Genomic DNA, 26361 nt, shown 5'->3' with positions numbered 1-26361 from the left:
TTTTCTCAGAAGAGTGCCCAACTCTGCAGACTTGCTAATAAAACTTTGTTTTCCTGAATTTGTCTAGAGCGATTATTGAGAAGCGATTTTCGTTTCTAACAGATGGGGAAATTCAAGACTAGGGGAGAGGAGAGAGATTTAAAAAAGACATGAGGCAATTTTTTTACACAGAGAGTGGTTCATGTGTGGAATGAACTTCCTGAGAAAGTGGTGTATGTGGGTCCATTTCCAATGTTTAAAAGACATTTGGATAGATACATGAATATGTAAGTTTTGGAGGGATATGGGCCAGGAGCAGGCAGGTGGCACTAGTTTAGTTTGGGATTAAGTTCGGCATGGACTGGTTGGACCGAAGGGTCTGTTTCAATGCTGTATGACTCTGTGACAAAGGTCTGCAGTGCAGCAACCAAGAAGAAAGAGTCGAATTGGACTCTTCCAGATTTGGACCTCTCCCTGCTGCCCTAGCCTTGACATGTATGCTCAAAAGCTTCAGAAGATGGGCCACAGGCAGATTCATCAGCTGTGCTCACAAGATAGCCCGGAACATCATCTAAGCATAACGCAATGCCTCCATGCTCTCATACAGAATACAATAGACTACTGCAAAGTGGCATGAAGTTGAAGGACATGTACTGTACTTTTAAGAGAGAGTGAATGCCATTTTACAAGCACCAGTCATATGAGTAACTAGCAACCTCAGTACTGGAAAATTGAAACTATGTAAAATTTGACTGTGAAATAGATACCTGAGTTTCCTAGGATGGGGATTTCATGATGAGGGGGCATATTTTTAAGGTGAGAGGAGAGAGATTTTAAAAAGACATGAGAGGCTAAAGTTTTACAGAGGGTGGTTCGCATGTGGAATGAACTTCCTGACAAAGTGGATATGAGCACAGTCACAACATTTTAAAGACATTTAGATAAGTGCATGAATAGGAATGTTTTGGAGGGAAGTGGGCCAGGAGCAGGCAGGTGGCACTAGTTTAGTTGGGATAATGTTCAGCATGGACCGGTTAGACCGAAGAGTCATGCTGCATGACTGTATGAACAGTCAACATTGACATTTCCAGATTAAAAAGCTTCCCCCCCACACTCCCCCAAACACAAGTGTAGATGGATGTACACAGACAAAAAGGCATTGGTGTCGTAGATGAGGGAAAACTGAGAAGGCAATTCAATGGCCCCTGTCCACAAGGTTTGCTAAGGTTTGTTTATCAGGACTTGCTGTTCCTCGATCTTTCTTCTTCGAATGGTTTTCACTTGCTGGAGGCATAGAAAAACAGTTTCACAAACTATGCAGCCTTTGACTTGTTGGTTAAAATCCACAACATACAGCAACTGGTAAGGGAAAGCAAGTGGCCTTCTTCAGGCTTGAGCTGTTTTTACTGAAAATAGAACACTGCCTCTCCTTCTGGCTATAGTATTCACATTCCCATTCACATTCACAAGCTGTTCATCTGCTTTGAGAGTCAGTTAAATAATGTTGGCAGGCAGAAGGCCTTTGTCATTGAAAACTAATCACCAATCCACAAACCAATCAGCTCTTCCTGTGCTAGCCTATCTGCAGTAAACTGTCCTCATTGCTTGAATAAGCAACAATGTAAACAGCACATAGAATAAGTATGCAGAAGAGATATGCAGGATGTTGCTTGGAATGAAAAGCCTCAGTTATAAGGAGTTATAAGGAGAGACTATGTAGGCTGTGTTTGTTTTCCTCAGATCAGAAGAGGCTGACTGCTGATCTGAGTAAGGTATGAAAATGATGAGAGGCATAGACAGGTAGATCCCGAGAATCTTTTCCCCATGGTAGATGTATCTAAAACCAGATATCCAGAGTTTAAGGTGAGGAGGGGTGCTTTTAAAGGATATCTGAGGAAGCATGTTTTCACCAAGAGGTTGGTAGAAGTATCGAACATTTTGACTGAGAGGGTAGCAGAGGCAAGTACTCTGGCAACATTTAAGAAGCTTCTGGACGCCCAATTAAAATGATAGGGCATAGTAGGCTATAGACCAAGTGCAGTTAAATGGGATTAGTGTAGTTTGGTGTTTGTTGGTTGGCGTAGAATTGGTGGGCTGAAGTACCACTCTAAGGTGGTGGGGCTTCTATCTCCACCCTGCCTACAACCTCAGCCCTGTGGGATTTCATGCTGATAAGGGTACACCTGTCTTTAGGGCAAGTCACAGTCAAAGTCTGGGCCTTTGAGCCACACAGGCTCTGCGATTGTCTAACCAAAACTCCAAGGCTCCACTGTAGGGCAGGCTCCCTCCACTCAGCTGCAGAACCTGGCACTATACCTAGACTTAGGGGAGGTAAAGAAATAAGATTTCTGAGGGCACACAGGTGATGTAGGTGACTTTTCAATGTAATCCGATTTGATTTAATTTGACTTGTCGCATGTATCAAGTTAGAGTGAAAAGTATCATTTTGCGTGCTATCTAGATAAATCAAATCTTACATAAGTACATCAGGGGAAATGAAGTATATAGTGTCACAGCCACAGAGAAGGTTAAGAAGATTAACTCAAATACATGAGAGGTCTATTCATAAGTCTGATAAAAGCGGGAAAGGAGATGGTCTTGAATCTGTTGATAAGTATTTTCAAACTTTTGCATCTTCTGCCCGATGGAAGAGATGATGTGGAGGTGCTGGTGTTGTACTGTGGTGGACAAAGTCAGAAATCATATGACACCAGGTTATAGTTCACATACACAGCTGAAGAAGTGAACCCTCTTCCATTGCATTTATTTGAAATCACAAGCTTTCAGAGCGCTGCCCCTTCATTAGCTTAAGTGGGGGTGAAGTATACAGGCACAGAATATGTAAGCAGAAAGATAATGGCAGTATCAAGTGGTGTGAATAAATGGCTGAATAGCAAGTAAAGGAATGACTTGAACTGATTAATTAAGGCAGAGAGATAATTATAAAAAAAGTCAAATTTAGGATGTTGCTAACGACAAACTAAATGGCTGGAATAACATGACAGGTATCAGAATTGCATGATGAGGGTCTAACTAAAGTAACAACTAAACCAAAATTGTACAAACTAATTAAAGTAGAGAGATAATAACAAGTTATCAAAGTGATGGTGTCAAACAGCATAGTAAGGAAGATTTTACAACACAAAACAGTATGGTGAGGTTCCATTTAGGGCGACATGAACCCAAGATCATGGTTGAGGCCATCCTCATAGGTACAGAATTTGGCTATCAGTTTCTGCTTGGCAATTCTGCATTGTTGTGTACCTCGAAGGCAGCCTTGGAGGAAGCTTACCCGAAGATCGGAGGCTGAATGTCCTTGACCGCTGAAGTGTTCGCTGACTGGGAGAGATCGCTCCTGCCTCACAATTGTTGCACGGTGTCTGTTCGTCTTGTCTCACCAATGTGCCATGTCTTAGGGCATACTTTCGTGCAGCGTATGTTGCAGACAACGTTGGCCAATTTGCATGAGTACATACCATACACTTGGTGGATGGTGTTCCCACAAGTGATGTTAGTATCCATGTCAATGATCGGACATGTCTTGTAGAGATTGCCATGGCAGGGTTGTGTGATGTCGTGGCTGCTGTTCTCCTGAAGGTTGGGTAGTTTGATGTGAAAGAAATGGTCCATTTGAGGTTAGGCAGCTTTTGAAGGCGAGACGTGGAGGCACAGGGATGGCCTTGGCACAATGTTTGTCATCATCAATGATATTTTGAAAGCTGTGAAGAACATGTGTAACTTCCCCACTCTGGGAAGTACTGGACGACAAAAGGTACTCTACCGGTCATGTTTCCTGTCTATCGTTTGAGGACGTTGTTGCAGTATTTCGCTGTGGCATGTCAAAATGTCAATCGACGAGCTGAACATTGCATCCCGTTCTTATGAGGGCGTCTTTCAGCGTCTGTAGGTGTCCATTGTGTTCCTCTTCGTCCGAGCAGATCCTTTGTTCTGCAAGGCTTGGCTGTAGAGGATAAGAGTGTGGTGCTGGAAAAGCACAGCATCCGAGGAGCAAGAGAATCGACATTTCGGGCATAAGCTCTTCATCAGGAAAGACACCTACTGTTAACCTTATCTATACCCCCCCAAGATTTTATAAACCTCTACAAGGTCACCTCTCAACCTCCTCCAAACCAGTGAAAGAAGTCCCAGCCTATCTCACCACTCCTTCTAAGTCAAACCCTCCATTCCTGGCTATATCCTGGTAAATCTGTTTTGAACCCTTTCCAGCTTAATAGTATCGTTCCTATAAATGGGGCAACCAGAACTGGACACATTGTTCCAGAAGAGGCCTCACCAATGTCCCTGTACAACCTCAACATGCCTTTCTAACTCCTGTACTCAAAGGACTGAGCAATAAAGTCAAGCATACCAAACGTCTTTTGAACCAACCCACCTATATGTGACGCAAATGTCAAAGAAATATGGACCTGAACCCCGGGTCCCTCTGTTCTACAACACTCCCAAGACCCTACCATTAACTGCATAATTCCTGCCCCTATATGTTGTACCAAAACAGAATACCTTGCATTTATCCAAATTGGACTCAATCTGCCATTTTTCAGCCCATTTACTCATTTGGTCAAGATCCCTTTGTAACTTTACAAAACCTTCTTCACTCTCTACTATGCTACCAATTTTGGTGCCATCTGCGAACTTACTAACTACACCTTCTATATTCTCACCCAAATCATTTATATAATTGATGAACAAAAGACACAGAACCGATCCCTGTAGATCATTGCTGATAATAGGCCTCCTGTCTGAAAAGCAACTTTTTTGACAACTTCAGAAATAGTGGGGTTTAACTTCGGTGCTACCACATCATAACATGAAAATTGTAACAGAAATTATTTAGTAGTTAACCAATACTATTTAAGCTTGGGTGTGAGCTATAAGTATATTTTATCCCATGTGATGACACAGAATACACTTCTTGAAACAGTAATAGAAATTGTTTCAATATAATAATAATAGGAATCTGACTCCCACTGTTTATTCACACTCCCTGTTTTAATGAGAGATGGCAGTCAATTTCTGCACACGGAGATCCCACAAACCCTTGAAAATATTATACAAAATGCGGAGGAATGGGATTGTGGGAGACATAGCAGTTTGGATCAGTAATTGGCTTGCTGAAAGAAAACAGAGGGTTGTAGTTGATGGAACATGTTCATCTTGGTGTCCAGTTACTAGCGGCATACTGCAAGGGTCGGTGTTGGGTCCACTGCTGTTCGTCATTTTTATAAATGACCTGGATGAGGGCTTAGAAGGGTGGGTTAGTAAATTGTGGACAACACTAAGGTCGGTGGAGTTGTGGATAGTGACAAAGGATGTAGTAGGTTACAGAGAGACATAGAGAGGATGCAGAGCTGGGCTGAGAGGGGGCAAATGGAGTTTAATGTGGACAAGTGTGAGATGATACACTTTGGATGGAGTAATCGGAATGCAAAGTACTGGGCTAATGGTAAGATTCATGGGAGTGCAGATTAGCAGAGAGATCTCGGTGTCCACGTACACAGATCCCTGAAAGTTGCCCCCAGATTGACAGGGTTGTTAAGAAGAGATACAGTGTTTTGGCCTTTAGTAATAGAGGGATTGAGTTCCGGAACCAGGAGGTTATGCTGCAGCTGTACAAAGCTCTGGTACGGCCACACTTGGAGTATTGTGTACAGTTCTGGTCACCGTTTTATAAGAAGGATGTGCAAGCTTTGGAAAGGGTGCAGAGGAGATTTACTAGGATGTTGCCTGGTATGGAAGGAATATCTTACGAGGAAAGGCTGAGGGCCTTGAGGCTGTTCTCGTAGAGAGAAGAAGGTTGAGAGGTGACTTAATAGAGACATATAAGATAATCAAAGGGTTGGATATGGTGGACAGAGAGAGCCTTTTTCCAAGTATGGGAACGGCAAACACGTGGGGACACAACTTTAAAGTGAGGGGAGATAGGTATAAGACAGATGTCAGAGGTAGTTTCTTTACTCAGATAGTAAGGATATGGAATGCTTTGCCTGCAACAGTAGTAGATTTGCCAAGTTTAAGTGCATTTAAGTCATCATTGGACAGGCGTATGGACGTACATGGAATAGTGTAGGTGGGATGGGCTTCAGATTAGTGATACAGGGCGGCGCAACATCGAGTGCTGAAGGGCCTGTACTGCGCTGTTATGTTCTATGTAATATCTTCACAATGGGAATTAGTTTTATACTTCTAAAATATAGAATTTGCATAGCCATGGGAAAAGTCTAGGGAGTGGGCATAACTGAATGCTTCTTTCAAAGAACCAACAAAGGCTTGATGGGAGTAAATTAGTGCAGATGCTGTAATCTGTCCTGAAAACAAAAACTGCTGGAAATTACAGCAGGTCAGGCTGCACTTGTAGAGAGACAGCAAGCTAACATTTTGAATTTAGGTGACTCTTCTTCAGAACCATGAAAGGCATGACAGATCTAATGGCATCCTTCTGTATATAAAAAAATTAATGACCTTGTATGGATATTTCTCATTTTCCCTTCATATGATCCTTCACACATTATACTATGGAGGAGGAAAGGTGATGGATCACTGTTAAGTATTAGTATAAGCATGGATGTTATCTGATCCATAAACTATAGCTTACTTGGTAATATGTGGGGAAGAAGTGAGATATAGCCAGAAGAGAAGGTGATGGTCAGAGGATTAATAATTCAGATCCCCAGACAATGGTAAATAACCATAGATTCAGTACCCATTCCAGTGGAATTTAAATTTAAAGGGTTGTGCTGTCAGGGTATGACAAGGTTATTCTGTCCTTATTTTACGTTTACCTGAGGGGGGTCATAAAGACAGAGGTGCCAAAATGTCTGAACTGGCTACTTTAATAATGGCTAACACATGCCGCCTAAATCAACAATCAGAAAAGGCTTTCATGTTTTTTTTAAACACTTTTATAATGAAAAAGGAGTTGCCAGTTCTCCTAGTTCAGGTTTTTTTTTCTAGTTTTGGGTTAGTATTAGCTGGGGAACCAAAGAACAAACTCCATGCTGATCCTCTCTCTCTCTGATACCTCTCTCCTGTAAGAACCTGTGTTTGAATTTACTCTTTTGCCCAAGGATTATGTTTGTAGGGTGGTTGCAGGAAATTGGAAAAGTTCTTGGTTACATGCGTTTTTGTGTCATTTGGGTTTTCAATAGTTATGTCATTCTAAATGTGGTTTTCTTTTCTTCGTGTGTAAATAAATCCTGACTTGTTTAAAACCAAGTGATTTGACCAGCTGTGTCACTCTTCAAATAATCACCTTACATCTGCTTAAAACAATAAGAAATGTTTGGACAAGCACAGACAGTGGGACGAGTTTAGTTTGGGATTATAGTCGGCATGGACTGGTTGATTGAAGGATCTGTTTCCATGCTGTATGACTCAATGATTATAATTTAAAACAATAAACTAAAGAAATTAGGTTCTGGGCTACCTTCTTAAAATGTTTTGAGGAGGTCTGGCCTGGTCCAAAATACAGGGGTAATACCTTTCAGGTGATATTCTGTATCAGCATCCATCTCAGGTAAATATGCAAGATCTTTTGGCACTGCTTCAGAGTAGGGGAGTTATTCCTGATATTCTTGACCAATTTTTATCACTGAATTAACATCATAAAAATATAGACATGGTGATTATCACTTTGCTGTTTGTGGGAACTTGATGTACACAAGTTGGTTACTATGTTTCCAACATTACAATGATGACTCCAGTTCAAAAGTCCTCTACTGGTTATAAAGCATTAGATAAACATAATTCATTTTCTTCTGCCTAGAAGACTTGAGTACTATTATGGTGATTTCCTTTGCCTGTACTTGATCTAGCATATCTATAGTCATTTGAATTGTATAATTAACTAACATTGATACTGTCTTAGTTGAGAAGCATCTTAATTATTCATCCCAGACTCTATCATTTCCTCTAATGCCAGCCATTCTCTTAGCATTTCCAGAGATCTAAGGGAAGCAGTTCACATGGGAAGCAGCAGGTTTGTTAAAGCTTTGCGAAATGTGACTTTTTTTAAATACCCCCATCGGTAGGCCGACTACAAGTGTGTCCAAATTTTATTGCCAACCTTAGTTTCCTGCAATCTGCATGGAGAATGAATGAGCACAAGCTGCTTAATCATTAAAATTAAACATTTGAGAAACATTTCCATCAATGATGTTTGATAAACAGCTGCTTTTCTATACTTTTCTTCTTTACATCCAGAATGGAGAAAACAATATTTAAATCGCCACAGTAAAATTGAAATTTGTCAGTGTTGCATGAATCAACTCCAAGTATGGTTCAAGAAAGTTACTTAAGGATTTAGTCAAGTATGTTTACGCATTAGGTCTTTTCTCAGTGGATCAGTACCTTTCTTCAGACGCAGTATTTGTTAATTACTGTTTAACAAGTAGATTGTTAATTTTCTAACTTATTTCTTGGGTACGCAAGTTCTGTAGGGTGACATATAGCTGTAAACTGTCACCACTAGATAGGTACTACTGAAAGTGATGATACATCTGCAATGACTCCATAGTCAATTACACCATTAAATTTTTGATTGCTTTGGTAAAGGTATCGAAGTTCCTTGCAACATATTCACAATAGTTTCAGGATTGCATATAACAGAAACTGAAATCAGCTATCTTTATTAGATTTCTCTCCTAATCCATGTGATCAGGAGAATAAATAGGACGTTAGACAAAAAATAAGATGGTTACTTCATCTTTATATCTATGCCAAGAGATCAAAGTTTCATACTGATTTTTTGATGAACTTGAAAAAGGTTACTACATTCGGGATCTGGGAGACTGAGGTATTCTGAGACAGCGAGTGACTTTCATTTTGACTACTTAGCTGGCTTGCCATAAAAAAAACGCCATGTTATATAAACAAGGGGTGGTGACAACGTCGTAATCTGCATTCAGAACTGACTGTAGATGGCAGCAACGCGGAGCAAACCAAAACGGAAAATAAGGAAATAATGTCATTAATTATTTTGCATCAGATAGCAACTCACACGGATGCAAACTTCTTTAATATGAAAAAACATAAACAAATCATCTTAGTTTCTTCTGACAGAATGGTACTTTTGCATACCAAAATTAAAAGTTTTGTCATTTGGTCTCATGCAGTAAATGTTTAGCTCTGATAATGTAGAGCTGTGACATTAGTAGGGAATTCATAGTGGAATAATTTAGAACCTTTTTCATCTCAAACCATTGTACAGCAAATTAACACCACTCAAGTTATTTTTATTGATTCATGAAATACAAGCTTCACTGGGTGCCAAGCTTTACTGCTTATCCCTAGTTGGCTTTCAGAAGGTGGAAGTGAGCTGCCTTCCTGAACCGCTGAAATCTATTTGGTATTTATACAACCAAAATACACCGAGGGAAGGAGTTCCAGGATTTTGTTCCAGTGACACTTGGAGACATATTTTCAAGGCAGAATGGTGAATGCTTTGGAGCAGAAACCTGTAAGTGATGTTCCCATGTATTTGTTACCCTTGTGCTTCAATATAGTAGTTGTCATGTGTTTGGAAGCCGTTTAAGGAGTTTCAGGGAGTTATTGCAGTGCATCTTGTAGAGAGTACCTACTACTACTACTAATACTAATACTGAGTGCCAGTGGGTCAAGAAGTGAATTTCATAAATGTTCATGAATGATGGTGCCTCTAGAGATTTCAGTGAGGACTATTCCCCAAAGAATTGAAGACATGGCTTCCTGCTCACACATTCAGCATGTTTGCCACGCACACATGGAGCAGGTGGCATGTAAGAGACTGATGTAGCATACTGACATACAGTAAGATTTGATCCCTACGATGAGGATTACTTAGCAGCAATGCAAACTGCCTGTTTTAGTGACTGTGCCACTTGACATGGTATAGCAAGAGAAGACAAGGTTGTGTGAACATATAGGTGGGCAATAAGTGAGCAAGTGCGAAGAGAGCAAGCAAGCATCCAAAGATGCAGCCTGGTCCAGTCTGTGAGATGGGTGGCATCTATAAACACACATTATACCAGAACTACTCAGTTATAAGCGCTCGACTTCAAGAAACAAAGTGGTCACAACTCATTACCATAAGCTAGTTAGCCATCAACAACAGTTTACAATTACCAGCAACTAGGCACTACCAGTGGCAATAAATCCTTAAAAATTAAACAACATAATTCAAAGAGAAGCAGTAAAATCCAGGTGAGAAACAAGAGAACTGGGACCATTGGGAGAGATAGTGGGTGGAAACTTGTGACCTTCCTCATGGTGAGTTTAATAGCTGGGTCACATTTCATCAAATTGGGTAGTAGGTAAGAACACCACCATCCTTCCATCTACATCCCAATTAATACAGATCTAAAGGTCTCATACTGCCCCTACTACTTTTAATCTAATTGTTGCTAGGGTATTAACCATGCAGGGTTTCTTTTGGCCTGCTGGGTGGAGAGGTGGCCTACCATTTAAAGGCAGTGTCTGGTCAAGGAAGTCCACATCAGAAAGGGGACCTGCAAAATCACCAGCAGGAGAAGCAGTAGGCAAATAACAGGAACTGACAGCAGGACAGTCCATATTAGTAGGAGCAGGGTTAGGCATGTGATGGGTTAAATGAATGGGAAATAAGATGTATGATTTAAGAAACCATGAGGTGATAAGAATTAAGGAAAGTGGAACTTTTTAAAAGAGTTGAAACTTTTAAATGTTGACATTCACAAGGACTTGGGTGTACTTGTAAAAGAAACACGAGGTAGCATGTGAGCATAATGATCAATTAAAAATTATTTGGGAAGTGGAGTGTAGTGGTAATTTCACTAGACTAATAATGATTGGTCTGGACAAATTATCCACTTGGCAGATGGTGAAATTTTAATTCAATCAAAATATAGAATTAAAATCTAATCCAGTGTTGCAGACTGCTAAATATACCAATCTAGTTCACTAAACTCCTTTAGGCAAATAAATCTGCCATTTTCACTTAATGGCAGTGGAAACATTTTGGAATCAATTAGGAAGGAAGTAATCATTTGGAAGATCATATTCAAATTAAGCAGGGCCAGCATGGTTTAATGAAAGGAAAATCTGTAGGGGAATCATCGTTTATGGGAAAATGCAGGAAAGTGGACATAAAGAAGCTCAAATCAGCCATGATCCTATTGAATGGTGGAAGGGGCATGAGGAGCTGAGCTGCCTACTCCCTTTCCATTTCTTATGGTCTTATAGTTTACTTGTGAATCCAAACCTACAGCAATGTGGTTTGTACTGACTAGCTCTCTGAAATGGCTAGGCAAACCATTCAATTCAAGGGCAATAAGAAATGGATAATAATCAACAAGCTCAGCCAGCAATGTCCACATGGCATGTTGATCTTATTTTCAAGGATTTTTGCAGTATAAAGTAACAAAACATCTTGTTGAAACTGCACTGGGAGTTGGTGAAATTACATCTAGAATACTCTGTAATTTTGGTCTTCATATTTAAGGAAGGATGCATTGGAAGCAGGACAGCAAAGCTTCACGAGAGTGATCTCTTGGGTGAGTGATCGGCTCTGCAGTGAGAGATTTACAGGTTTCTGCTCCAAAGCATTCACCATTCTGCCTTGAAAATATGTCTCCAAGTGTCTTAGCCTCTCCCTAAAACTCAACCTTCCAACCTCAGCAACATCCTTGTAAATATTTTCTGAACCCTTTCAAGTTTAAAAACATTTTTCCTTTATCAGGTAGACCTGAACTAAGTACAGTATTCCAAAAGTGGCCTAACCAATGTCCTATACACCCTCAACATGACATTCCAATTCCTACACTCAATGCACTGAATAATAAAGGCAAGCATACCAAACACATTCTTCACTACACTATCTGTGAATCCACCTTCAAGGAACTATGAACCTGCATTTTATTTCGCAACACTCTCTAGGAGTAAGTCCTCCCCTGATTTACCTTACCAAAATGCAATACCTCACATTTACCTCAATTAAACTCCATCTGCCACCCATCAGCCCATCTGATCAAAATCCCATTGTACACTGAGATAACCTTCTTCACTGTCCACTATACCACCAATTTTGGTGTCATCTGCAAACTCACTAAGCATTCCTCCTATATTCACATACAAATCATTTTAAAAAGTGTGGACTCAGCATCGATGCTTGCAGCACACTGCTGATCACAGGCCTCCAGTCTGAAAAACAACCATCCATCATCACACTCTGTCTCCTTTCTTCAAGTCAATTTTGTACGCAAATGACTAGCTGTCCGTGGATTCTATGTGATATAAGCTTGCTTACTGGTCTACCATGCGGAATCTTGTCGAATACCTTGCTGACGTCCATCGCTTTGCCTTCTTCTTTGTCACTTCTTCAAAAAACTCAATCACGTTAATGAGACACGATTTACTATCCCTAATCAGTCCTTGGCTTTCCAAATACATGTAAATCCTGTCTTTCAGAAGCCTTCTGATAATTTACCCAACATTGACAAAAAGCTCACTTGTCTATATTTCACTGGCTTTCCCTTACCATATTTCTTAAATAATGGCACCACATTTACCACCCTCCAGTCTTCCAAAACATCACTCATGGCTATCAATGACACAAATATCTTAACAAAGGACCAGCAATCACTTCCCTGGCTTCCCACGAAGTAGTCTGAAAGTCAAAGCAGAAAAGTCTGTATTAAGGTTAAAGAGTTGTCTATGCTCAGTCGGTGCTGCAAGTGCAGGCTAATCAATCCAGAATTTACACTTATGTCAGTCAGGGAATTGTGAAGACAGCAGCTTAAGGGCTGTGTTCGATTGAGGTTGGCCTCACGTCATTCTGAGGGAGGTAGAAAATGGTCAGTCTCGAGTTTTTGAACCAATAGTGGGCAAAAATGTTATCAGGGAACAATCCATTGAATCTTGGAGAAAGTGGGAAATTCAAGTCTGAGAATCAGCAGCATTGTGTGGCGATGCTGAGTGAATAATGACAGTGAAGGGGGGCAAATTCAAAAATAAGGATGAAATCTAATAATACCACACAGAAGGTCATGGTGTACCTGAAGGGGGCACAGGAGACTTCACAAGTTACCACCACTCTGGCTTCAGTGCAGCTATGTGGCAAGCTATGCTCTTATAGGGAAAAAATGGCTATTTAAGGTCAAATAAATGGGTTAGGTAGGAATGTGGGAAACCTCAAGCTGATGCAGTGTGACAGGGACAGCAACACGAAAGGGAACATGAGGGATAATCCTGACTATCAAATGCAGCCTATAATATTCTCAAGAGCACAAACCAGATTTCATACCATTTTCAAACCAACTTCAACTGCACAATAAGGAAGACAAATGGGGGCCAAAACACTCAGAGTGTGTGGAATTACTTATCTAGCTTGTGGGCTGGTTAACCATGTGTGATCTTGCTAGCGATAACAACATTAATCAGGCACAGATTCAGCCATATACATTTTTGCATCCATAATGGAGGTGGGTGGGAAAGTGAAAAATTACTGGTGCTATTAATTGTATGAGTTTGTCAGTATGTTCTAATTGTTGGCTCAGGCTGAGGCAAGAAACAGACCCACTGAATTTAGATTATCAGCCAAATGAGTTCATTAATGAACTTGCTGTCAGCTCAAGGACCAATTTAGAATTATTCTGGACACAGATTACACAATGGATCAGGCACCAAGTGGAAAGGAGTGATGACAACAAAGCAGGGAGAAAATACTCTAATTTGTCATGATCACACCATTCAAGTAGGTTGCCGAATTAAAGAGTGCACAGCTGGAAGTGCAACTGACTGCAAGCAAGGCAACTGCTGAATATTTATTAAGATTCAGGTGCTTAGAGATAAGGTTGAGGAGTGATGAGAAATAAAATCCTTTGGTGCAAATGCAAAGATATGTGTCAGGGTAGAAAAAAAGAACAAGGAACAGTAATAAAGGAAAGCCATGACAGTCTTGCACTGAAACACAGCACACAGCTGCAGATTTGGTTTTAATAATAAAACAGAAGTTTTTTTTTTACACAGCAGAAATAAGCTATCTACATATAACAATTTTCAAAATTTCAAAACACATGGCAAAACCAAGTCTCATCTACTCTCCAACACTAACATTTTACACTTAACGTCCCTTAACAAATGTTTTATGTTTCTTCCCAGTTCCAGTAGTAGGAACAGCGAAGTCTTTTTCTCTGACTCACACAACTGAGATTTTATGCTTTCTCAGTTTCAAATAACCAATGCAGCTTTCTCACAAAATACTCCTTGCTTGGAAGTTTTCACAACTGACATCCTTTCACAAAGGTAACATATTTTCTTAACTGCTCTGAACAGCTCTTTTGCGAGGAGAGACCATAGTTGTTCATTCTCGACTCGTCTAAGTTAATGGCTAAATACTTTCCCTCTGGTTGTAAACCTGCACTGTATATTTGGAGATAGTAAGAACTGCAGATGCTGGAGACTCATCGTGGATAGAGTTGAGCTGGAAATAGCACAGCAGGTTGATCATCATCAGACGAGAAGGGGAGTTGACGTTCTACCTGATGAAAGGTCCCAACGTGAAATGTCAACTCCCCTCCTCTGGTGCTGCTTGAATTTCTAGCTCAACTCTCTCAACCCCAACTCCACAATATAAACAAACTACCATTAATAATCCAGGAGACACATATTGGTTAAAAAGTCATGATTCCAGAAAGACTGACTCAGTTAATGTTTAAACCCCTTCACAAAAATGGACCATCTCCTATATTCCACTAGGTTAAATTCCACATTAGTATATCAAACACTATTCAATATACCTGCTCCAAAAAAAGGAATGAAAAAGCATTTGTATTTCCAATCAAAATATCTTATTTCTGTCATATTAACAGCAATACTTATATACTCAATACTGAAATATAAGAGTTTCACAGCAACCAGATTTTACGTAAACCCATTTGCATCACAGCATTCAGCTTTCTTTATATGTGTTCTTGTTAAAACATCAACTGTGTTATACACTGAAAGAAAAACGCTTTTGGACAGAATCCATTAATTTGGGGATCTAGCAATTGGTAGGTTGAGAGTTGGATGAAATGCGGTTCACTTCATCAAATCTTTATAGTGACACTTTGTAGAAAGACAGTAGTTACGTTAATGCTGCTGACATCAACAGTGAGTTTGAATGATTTCTTATAATATGGTGCTGTTAAAATCAGTGCAGTTGTCATAACAGTTATATAGTTGTCAAAGTTATTCTGACATTCTTGTGTCCATCCAAGTTATTTTTAAAAAGACCCATGATAGTGCTGATGCATGGAATAATCTTCCAATAAAATCAAAATCCACTTTATGCCCTAGGTAGAGGGTAATCCAAAATACCCCTAACTTTCAGTTTCAATTTCTACGGTGCTACCTGGCCTTGTCCCACAGTGTGGTTCAAATAATTCACTTTTACTCAAGAAAATTCACTTTCACTCAGATTTATAACTAAGTTGGCTTTTTGTAGCTAACCAAAAAATTCAGTCAATTGCTTTGAATGTACTTCCCAAGTTTGGCTTATTGCAACAAATCATTTAGTTACATGGCCCTTCAATAAGTTTACTGGTCAATTATTTGAACATTACTGATGCATTTTTTCAATCTAATTGGCATGACTTCACTCTGGTAAAGTCTATCTAGTCTTACAAAGCCTGAGATTTCTTTAAAAAAGATCAAAAGAACTCCAGCCAACTTAGATGCTTCGGTTAGTTTCTCTCAGAAACACAAAACTTAGGCTAGATGCACAGTCTCTGGTAATCTATTTTTCTTTCGTCAACTTAAGTGGTCTCCACACCTCACATTCATATAGCAGTTCAAAAGGTGTGAATCTAGTGGACTCATAATGACTATCCATGATGGTTAATAATAATAAGTGAATTCTTTTATCCCAATCATTAGGGCGATTCGTGACAATAAGTTCTAATCAAACTTCAAAGTTTGATGTCATTTTTCAAATGCACCTTGTGATTGTGGGTAATAAGCGGATGTAAATTATTTTATTTCCAAGCTCATCATATCTTTGAATAATAAATTTTGAACCTTGATCTAATTGCATTTCCCTAGATAATCCATATCTTGTATTAAACTGAAATAATTTTTCATTATCATTTTAACAGTACGTTTTCCTAAAGGCACTGCTTCTGGAATTTTTTTGAAACATCTATAATCATTAAAATATATTGATTTCTATTCCTGGTTTTAGGTCGGATGTTCCACATGTTCTAATAAGACTGTGCTAAAGATTCTTTGGAAGCTGGTATTGGGTTTAAAAGCACAGATTTAATTGATGGTTGGGATTTCTCACTTGCTGACATGTACTGCACGCCTGGCAAAATTTGACCACATTTATGAAATCCTGGCCAATAACTTTTAAAACCTATTTTATCCCATATTTTCGTAATACCCAAGTGATCTGGAATACCATGAAGCACTCATAGTATTTTATTATGATACTCAAGACAGTAATGATCTTACAGATCATTAGTATGGTGGTCTCATTTCCTCATTAATCATACATCTTTCAAGTAGTAACACTCAGATATTGCAACTGATTCAAATTCTGAGTAGATGAAAATAAAACAAAGACCTACAGATGTTGGACACCAGAAACAAACAAACAACATAAATTACAGGTGTGGCAGCATCTGTGGAGTGAAAATAGTTAATATTTTGAGTTCAGTGTCCTATCTTCAGAACTGATAGCATCCAGGAAAAGATAGTATTCATGCTGATGACAGTGTTGGGGGAGAAGTGGATAGGTGGAGGCAGAGCCAGTGAGAAAAAAACAGTGACAAAGGAAGTATTGATAGTAAGTCAGTGAGGAACAGAAGTTGGATGGTGATAATGGGGATTATGAAAATGAAATGGCTACGCTAAACATGGAAGGAGGTGTTCAAGCTCTAAAGTTATTAATCACGATGTTGAGTCCTGAAGGCTATAAGGTCCTCAAGTGGAAGATGAGGTACTATTCTTCCAGCTTGCATTGAGCCTCGATGAAGAAGTGCAGCAGGCCCGAGAGAGAAATGATGGCACGGAACAACAGTGGTGTGTTGAAGTGGCAGCAACTGGAAGCTTAGAATCGTCTTTACAGACCGAAGCTAGGTGTTCCACAAAGTGGTCATCAAGTCTGCACTGCGTCTCCTCAGTGCAAAGCAGAATGCGCTGGGAGCACAAATACAGTGGACTAGATTGAGTGAAGTGCAAACAAATTGCTGCTTCAGTTGGAGAGTGCATCTAGGGCCCCAGATTGTGAGGAAAGAAGAGGTAAACTGTCAAGTGTTATACCTTCTGTGATGACATAGGAAGGTGCCATAGATGTGTGGGAGCTGTTGAGAGTAGAGAGGCATGGACTAGGTTGTCCCAAAGGGAAGAGATACAATGGAATGCTGACAAGGGAATGGAGGGGAATGTGTGTCTGGTGGTGACAGAAATAGTGGCTTATATCCATATTTCTTTACCTTCTTCCCCATCATTTAAATTTTCAAAAACTATATCCAATAACCGAATTTTCAAGTCATCTCACTGTTTCATCTTCCTATCTAATTCAATGGCCTGAGATCTAGAGCTCAACAATCAGGAAACAATCCACAATGTTGTTCCTGTAATATCTCAGTTTCTTTTACTTCCACTGGTTGCCCCACCACCTTGGTGAGACCATATTTTCAAATGAGCCAGCTGATTTGCCAAGATAAAATCAATTTCTCCTTCTAACCTCTCCACTTCACCTCAGTCCATACACACACATCCACAGAACAACACACAAACAGAAAATACATTGGTTTTATGGCTAAAGGGAAAAATAATGAAAGTCACTGTTCAATAGCATCAGTCCACAAGGGTCACTGAGATTCTCCTTTCAACTCCATAACTTTCTGTTCTTCCATCTCTTTTCTCCTGGTCTTTTTCATTTCTTCACAGCAGGCACAGGCAATTGGTATGTTAAGTCATTAAGTTACTGGTTAATAGCACAGCTTACAGTAACTCGTGGGAGAAAATAACTGTCTGACTTCAGGCTTCAGGTGTCTTTATGATGGCAAGAGAGAGACACCACCTCATTTTCCATAGGTGCCATGGTTTCTTGACTATCATTCAAATTCAAAAGCAGTTCAACTCCCCAGGGGCTAATCTGATAGTTGTTGTCATGCAGGTGGATTTTGACATCCACAATTGGTTACAAATCCTCAAAGTAAGTTGTGTCATTGCCAAGTCCACTGTTGTCAACCTGCCGACAAACAGCTTCTCACACTGCTTGAACAAAGCAACAGTATAAATATGACTTACAATGAGTTTCGGAAACTTGTTTTTTAAATATGTAGCAATTCCTTCCACAATTCTTCTTTTTAAAAACAATCCTTTTTTCCAGTTCAGACCACAATCAAGAATAAAGTAAAATAAAAAGAAACTTCCTTCACAACTATTGCTATAGTTTTAATATCTATCTCCCTTTTCTGATGATTCTTTAAATATTCCTATCACTGCAATAGGTCTCCTGTTTCAGACCCAACAATCGGCTTTGGTATGTTCAGTCTTATTACAATGGAAAAATATTATTCATATCAATTTTTAATTCTAGCCATTTTTCTTTAATATTATGGCATCTTCTGTTATTTTTTTTCTCTAAAACCAATAACTCTTCCATCCACAGTTTTCAATTCTACCAATTTCCTTCTCGATTCCATTATCCCCACCTGTAGCTACTTGTGACAGTTTTCTTTTATTCACTTCTTGAATGTGGGCATCACTGGCTGGGCCAGCATTTATGGCCCATCTCTAGTTGCCTTTGAAAACGTGGTGGTGAGCTTCTTAAACTCCAGCAGTCCATGTGTTATGAAGAGACTCACAATGCTGTTAGGGAGGGAATTCCAGGATTTTGACCGAGTGACCGTGAAGGAATGGTGACATAAGTCAAGATGGTAAGTGTCTGGCAGGGGAATGTGAAGTGTTGGTGGTCCCATGTATCTCCAGCCCCTGTCCTTCTAGATGATGTTTGAAAGGTGCTGTAAGGACCTTTGGTAAATATGTGTACCAGTCAAGTAGGCACCTTTTTCCTGGATGGTGTCAAGTTTCTTGAGTGTTGTTGGAGCTGCATCCGTCGAAGCAAATGGGAAGTATTCCATCACACTCCTCACTTGCGCCTGTGTTAACAGTCAAGAGGTGAGTTACCCTTTGCAGTATTCCTAGCCCCTGACCCGATCTTGTAGTCACTGTACATATATGGTGAATCCACTTGAGTTGCTGGCCAATGGTAACCCTGGGATATTGATGTGGGGGTTTCAGTGATGGTAACACTATTGAATATCAAGGGGCAATAGCCAGATTATCTCTTATTGGAGATGGTCATTGCCCGACACTCATGTGGGGTGAATGTTATTTGCCACTTTTCCGATCAACCATGGACAGTGTCCAGGTCTTGTTGCACTTGAACATGGATTGCTTCAGTATCTGAGGACTGATGAATGGTAATGAACATTATGCATCTCCTTGTGATGGAGAGAAGGTCATTGATGAAGCAGTTGAAGATGGTTGTTCCTTGGACTCTATCTTGAAGAATTTATGCAGAGATGTACTTGAACAGAGAAAACTGGCATCCAACAATCAAAACCATTTTCCTTTGTGCCAGGTATGACTCCAATCAACCTAAGGTTTTCCTTAATTCCCGTTGATTCCATTTTTGCTAGGAGTGCCTGATGCCACATTCGGTCAAATGCAGACTTGCTGTCAATGGCTGTCACTCTCCCCTCACTTATATAACATAACTTCTGCAAGAATTACTGCTTTTCTGATCTTTGATATTTGATGTTCTTCTAAATATGTCTTAAATTTTCTGGAATACTATTTCTGAATTACAGGATGGCCACGACTGCAAGTTGAATATCCAGGGATATCAAATTATTTGGAAGGACAGTCAAAAAGGTAAGGGAGGTGGTGTTGCTCTGATATTCAAGGACGATTCAGAGCAGTGCTGAGAGATGGCATAGGTTCTATGGAGAATAAGGTTGAATCCATTTGGGCGCTAATTAGAAATTCTAAGAAGAAAAAGTCACTGACAGGCATAGTCTATAGGCCACCAAATATTGACATCACACTGGGGTGGGCAATAAACAAAAACAATAATGCCTGTAAAAGTGGTATGGCAATTATCATGGGGAATTTTGATCTACATGTTGATTGGTCAAACCAGCTCGATTAGGGTAGCCTTGAGGAGGAGTTAATTGAGTGTATCCATGATAATTTTCTTGAACAGTGTGTAACGAAACCGAAAAGGGAGCAAGCATTCCTTAAGATCTGATCCTGTGTAATGAGACAGGAATAATTAATGACCTCACAGTAAGGGATCTTCTTGGAAGGAGTGATCACAGTATGGTTGAATTTAGAATACAGATGGAGAGTGTGAAGATAAGATCCAGTCCCAGGATCCTGTACTAAAACAAGAGAGACAACAGTAGAATGAGAGAGGAGTTGGCTAAAGTAGACTGAAAACAAAGACTTTATAGTGGGACAGCTGACGAGCAGTGAAGGACTTTCAAAGCAATTTTTCAAAGTATTCAGCAAAAGTATATTCCAATGAAAAGGAAGGACTGTAAGGAAAGGGGTAATCTGCCATAGGTGTCTAAGGAAATAAGGGAGGCTATCAAATTGAAAGAGAAGGCATACAAAGTGGCCAAGATCAGCGGGAAACTAGAAGATTGGGAAAGTTTTAAAGGCCAACAGAAAGCCACAAAAACAGAAATGAAGAAATGTAAGATAGATTAAGAGAAAACAAAATAGCACAGAATGTAAAGACAGATAGCAAAAGTTTCTATAAATATATAAAACGAAAAGAGTGGCTAAAGTAAATGTTGGTCTTTTAGAGTATAAGAAGGGTATTTAGTCATGGGATATGATGAAATGGCCATGACATTAAATAGGTATTTTGGGTCAGTCTTCACAGTGGGGGACACAAATAACATGCCAGTAATTGACAAGCAGATGAAGGTAGATGAGGACCTGGAAACAATCATTAGCATGGAAGGAGTAGTGTTGGACAAGATAATGGAGCTAAGGATGGACAAGTCTCCTGGCCCTAATGGAATGCATTCCAATGCACTTGTGGTAATTTTCCAAAATTTGCTGGACTCTGGGACAGTTCCAGCAGATTGGAAAACAGCAAATGTGATGCCATTGTTTAAAAAGGTGCTAGAGAAAAGATGGGGAACTATAGACCGGTTAGCTTAACTTCTGTAATGGGGGAGATGCTTGAATCTATTATCAAGGAAGAAATGGCAAGACATCTAGATAGAAACTGTCCCGTTGGGCAGAAGCAGCATGAGTTCATGAAAGAAAGTTCAGGATCAACTAATGTTTTGAAATTCTATTAAGACATTATGAACATGGTGGAAAACGGGGACCCAGCAGATGTGGTGTACCTAGATTTCCAAAAGGCCTTCAACAAGGTGCCTCACAACAGGCTGCTGCAAACAATAAAGATGCAAGCATTACGGATAAAGTATTAGCATGCACAGAGGATTGGTTGACTAACAGGAAGCAAAGAGTGGGGATATATGAGTGCTATTCAGGTTGGCAATCAGTAACTAGTGGTGTACCTCAGAGATCAGTGTTGGAACTGCAATTATTCACAATTTACATGGATGATTTGGAGTTGGGGACAAGATGTAGTGTATCAAAGTTTGCATATGACACTAAGATGAGTGGTAGAGCAAAGTGTGCAAAGGACTGTGAAACTTTGCAGAGAAACATAGATAGTTTAAGTTAGTGGGCAAAGATCTGGCAGATGGAATATAATGTTAATAAATGTGAAGTCATCCATTTTGGTAGGAATATCAGAAAAAAGGATTATTACTTGAATGGTAAAAAGTTACAGCATTCTGCTATGCAGAGGGGCATGAATTACAGAAGGTTGATCTGCAGGTACAACAGGTAATTAAAAAGGCAAATGGAATTTTGTCCTTCATTGTTAAAGGCACTGAGTTTCAAAGCAGGGAAGTTATGCTGCAGCTGTATCAGGTGCTGGTGAGGCCACACCTGCAGCACTGCGTGCAGTTATACAATCACAGAATCCCTACAGTGTGGAAACAGGCCCTTCAGCCCAAAATGTCCACACCGACCTTTTGAAGAGTAATCCATCCAGACCCATTCCCCTACCCTACTACTCTACATTTTACCTCTGACTAATGCACTTAACCTAGACATTCCTGAAAACCATAGGCAATTTAGCATGACCAATTTACCTAACCAGCACATCTTTGGATTGTGGGAGGAAACTGGACCACCATGAGGAAACTCACGCAGACATAGTGAGAATGTGCAAACTCCACACAGACGGTTGCCTGAGGCTTGAATCGAAGCCAGGTCCTTGGTGCTGCGGTAGCAGTGCTAACCACTGAGGCAACATGCCACCCCATTAGGGTCTCCTTACTTGAGAAAGGATTTACTGGCACTAGTGAGGGTGCAGAGGAGGTTCACTAGGTTAATTCTGGACTTGAGGGAGTAGACTCAGGAGTAGACTGAGTAGAACGGGATTATATTAATAGGAATTTAGAATAATGCGGGGAGATCTTACAGAAACATACAAGGTTATGAAGTGAATAGATAAGATAGACATAGAGAGGATTTTTCCACTAGCAGATGAAACTAGGACAACAGAAAATAGCCTCAAAATTAGGGGAAACAGATTTAGGACTGAATCGAGAAGGAACTTCTTCACCCGGAGGGTTGTGAATCCATGGAATTCCCTGCCCAGTGAAGTAATTGATGCTACTTCAGTAAATGTTTTTAAAACTAAGATAGATATTTTCTTGAACAATTAAGAAATTAAAGGTTATGGTGAGAGGGTGGCTAAGTGGGGCTGAGGCCACAAAAAGATCAGCAATGATCGTATTGAATGGTGGAGCAGGCTTGAAGGGCCAGATGGCCTACTCCTGTTCCTAGTTCTTACGTAATTCTTCCATGACCACAATTTCCCTCATATTCTCAATTTTTTCCTCTAACTTTAGTGATTGAAACCATCGAAGATACCATTTTGATAAACATGAAAAATATTTTGATGCACATTTGCATATCCAGTTTTTCTCCTACAATTAAAAAGTCTACATATTCAAAGTAATTTGACTCATTGCAAACAAGTAACTTATCTGTAAATATTTTGGACAAAGTCTTGGACAACGTGGCATACATTAAAATATTTGACATGTGTAAAATATCTTTTAAAACTATGAACTTTTCAAGTAACCACAAAGGAGTAAAAACTTAGAAAAACAAATCAGGAAAAAAACTTATACTTTAGTTTAAAACAAATTGGTTCCCTTGATTATTGGTTCCAATCCAGATCTTGTTTAAGGAGGTACCTGAAAATAAGATGAGACATAATACAGCAGCCTAATTCTCAGTGTTGAAAGCATAGAAACGTTTTTAAAAATAAATCTATAAAGTATATAAAGAACATGAAGCCAGTTGTTTTACTATTTCCAAAAGCAAATGTCTGCTGATACATTTTGATTCCCATCACCAAACAGCAAAACTCAATGGTATCCATCCATCCACCCAATATGTGAACCTAGACAAAAGCTTTCAACCACTAACAAGAAATCGTAAAATGTTTGGGGCTTCAATATAGAAGAAGCTGGTAGGTTTTTTGTGTGAACTCCATTAGACTTGTATGTTAAGTAAGTGAACATAAAATAGTATCCAAGATGTGGAAGTGCCAGTATTGGACTGGTATGGACAAAGTCAGAAATTGCACGACGACAGCTTATAGTCCAACAGGTTTATTTGAAATTACAAGCTTTTGGAGTGTAGCCCCTTTGTCAGATGAAGGTGATTTCACCTGAGAAAGGGCTACATCTGAAAGTTTCTGATTTCAAATAAACCTGTTGAACTATAACCTGCTGTTGTGTGATCTCTGACTTTGAATAAAACAGTATAACACAGGAACAGGCCCTTTGGTTCACCATTTCTGTGCTGTCTATCATGCCATTCTAAACTAATCCCACCTGCTTGCACATTCTCTGCCTGTTTGTGTGTCTGTCTCAGTGCCTCTTCAATGCTGTTGTCGTATCTGCTTCTACCACCTACCACTGTGTAAAAAACATTCCTTGCACATCACCTTTAAACTTTCCTTCACTCACCTTTAACCCTATGCCTGCCAGTATTTGCCATTTCCACCCAGGGAGAAGGACTTTGACTATCCACCTTATCCATGCCTCTCATAATTTTATTTACTTCAATTAGGTCACCCCTCAGCCTCTGATGGTCTAGCGAAAATGATTCAAGTTTGCCCAACATCTCCTTATAGCTATCCAGACAACATCATTTCCAACGCCCCTCCCCCAAGTCCCTCCTCCCTACCTTTTATCTTAGCCTCCTGGGCACACTTTCCTCATTCCTGAAGAAGGCCTATGCCCGAAACGTCGATTCTCCTGTTCCTTGGATGCTGCCTGACCTGCTGCGCTTTTCCAGCAACACATTTTCAGCCAACATCTTGGTAAACCTCTTTTGTACCATCTCCAAATCCTCCACATCTTTCCTATGGTATGGCAATCAGAGCTGCACACAGTACTCTAAATAGGGCCTAACTAAAGCTTTAAACAGCTGCAATATGGCTTGTCAAGTTTTATACTCGTCCCAACCAATGAAGGCAAGCATGCTGCACACTTTTTAAAACTACCTTATTCACTTTTTTGCCACTTTCAGGGATCTATGGACTTGTACCCAAGATCCCTCTGTGTATAAATGCTCCCAAGAGTCCTGCCACTAACTGTACATTTTCCTCTTGCATTTGACCACCCAAACACCTTTATATAATTGGGATAGTTTGATTCATTTAGCAAATATCACACTTGACACAGGTAAAATAAAATAAAATGTGACATATGATGCAGCACATTTGCACAGATTACAAGAGAAAAGTAGTTTCTAAATTTGCTTTGCTTATAAATGATTCATTGACGTTTCAAAACCAAGCAGCAACTATCATGTATTAGATTAGATTTTAGATTAGATTAGATTAGATTACTTTACAGTGTGGAAACAGGCCCTTCGGCCCAACAAGTCCACACCGACCCGCCGAAGAGCAAACCACCCATACCCCTACAGTATGTTCTTATAAAATCATCTAAGGCTTCTATGGTCATTACAAGAACATAAGCACACATAAAATAGGAATAGCAGTAGACCACTTGGCCCCTCAAGACTGCTCCATCAATCAACATAATCATAGCTAATATTATACCTCAAACCCATGTTCCTGCCCACTCCCTGTCCCTCGGTGCCCTGACAGATCAAACATCAACAGTCAATCTTAAATATAATCAACAATGAAATATTCACGAATCTATGGGTAAAATGGCAAAGATTCATAGCCATGAGTGAGAAAATGTCTTATCTAAGTCCTAAATGAGGAATCCGTTATGACAAGCTGTATTTTTTTTTTAAATGACCATATATCATCTTTGCCATAAGTAAACAATCCTTCCAATTGCGGATACATTATCAAATAAAAAATAAGTGGAAATAATTCTCACCGTAACAATTCTTGTATGGTTCTTTAAGTTCAGCTTTTCTTCAGTGCTCACTCGCACAAGGGAAATTGTAACTTCAAACCTTAGCACCACAAGCTGTTTCTTCCGTTACCGTCAACAAATGTCAATGACAGCGCAGAACTACCCAGTAATTCAATCCATCAAACATCGTTTTAGCTCTCGTGCTCTCAAAACTGAAAAAGAAAATTCAATGAGCCTTGAAAGTTACACAAAAGCTATAATAACTCCAGACATTTAACTAAACAAGGACGAGGCTGTTACAAAGATCTGGCTTGAACCCTTAACTGATAGGTACACAGGGCAATTTTAGTGACGAGGTGGGTGGATCAAGCTGGTACGGGTAGCACTAAACAAACAAAGGTAATTGATCGTTGGACCTGTCTATCTATTACATCATGTGTACATAACACCTGAAAAGGCATTGACTCAAATAATTTCTCTGATAAGGCACTTCAACAGTCTTTTGTGTGGGTCAGAACAGAACATCACTGCAAAAAAATTATAATATAAATTTCTAACAAATTTTAAAAAACTCCAAAAAAGACACACCAAGTCAAAACCTGACATAACTTGCATGGTAATTATTTTAAAGAATTACGCAAGCTGTTGTAAAACTATGCTTCAATATAGAAGAATATATAACTATGCTGTTATAAAATAGTTGCAACGGAAGTATTTCATAGACATCCAAAATGTCAGAAATAAACTATAATTCAGCATTTACAATAAAACAAAGGTATACCATTTGGATATTCAGAAAAATAGTTGGTACTTAAGTGAGGTCAGGTATGGGCAAACTGAATAACATAAGGATTTCAAGCAAATCCTACCACACATTTCATAAGACTGAATGCTA

At 39.5% G+C, this 26361-nt stretch overlaps 1 protein-coding gene across 1 annotated transcript in view; it reads right to left on the bottom strand.

The window, feature by feature from the left end:
• Nucleotides 1-25724, bottom strand: part of atp8b5b (ATPase phospholipid transporting 8B5b) — a 269633-nt gene extending 243909 nt beyond the window's left edge. The window contains exon 1 of the mRNA XM_043688030.1: nucleotides 25488-25724. The gene's annotated coding sequence lies outside the window, so the exon portion shown is untranslated. The remainder of the gene's footprint in view (nucleotides 1-25487) is intronic.
• Between the last annotated feature and the right edge of the window lie 637 nt (nucleotides 25725-26361).

The sequence above is a fragment of the Chiloscyllium plagiosum genome, chromosome 1 (genome assembly GCF_004010195.1).
Source record: "Chiloscyllium plagiosum isolate BGI_BamShark_2017 chromosome 1, ASM401019v2, whole genome shotgun sequence".
Lineage (NCBI taxonomy): Eukaryota > Metazoa > Chordata > Chondrichthyes > Orectolobiformes > Hemiscylliidae > Chiloscyllium > Chiloscyllium plagiosum.
This window is presented reverse-complemented; position numbering and strand designations above follow the sequence as displayed.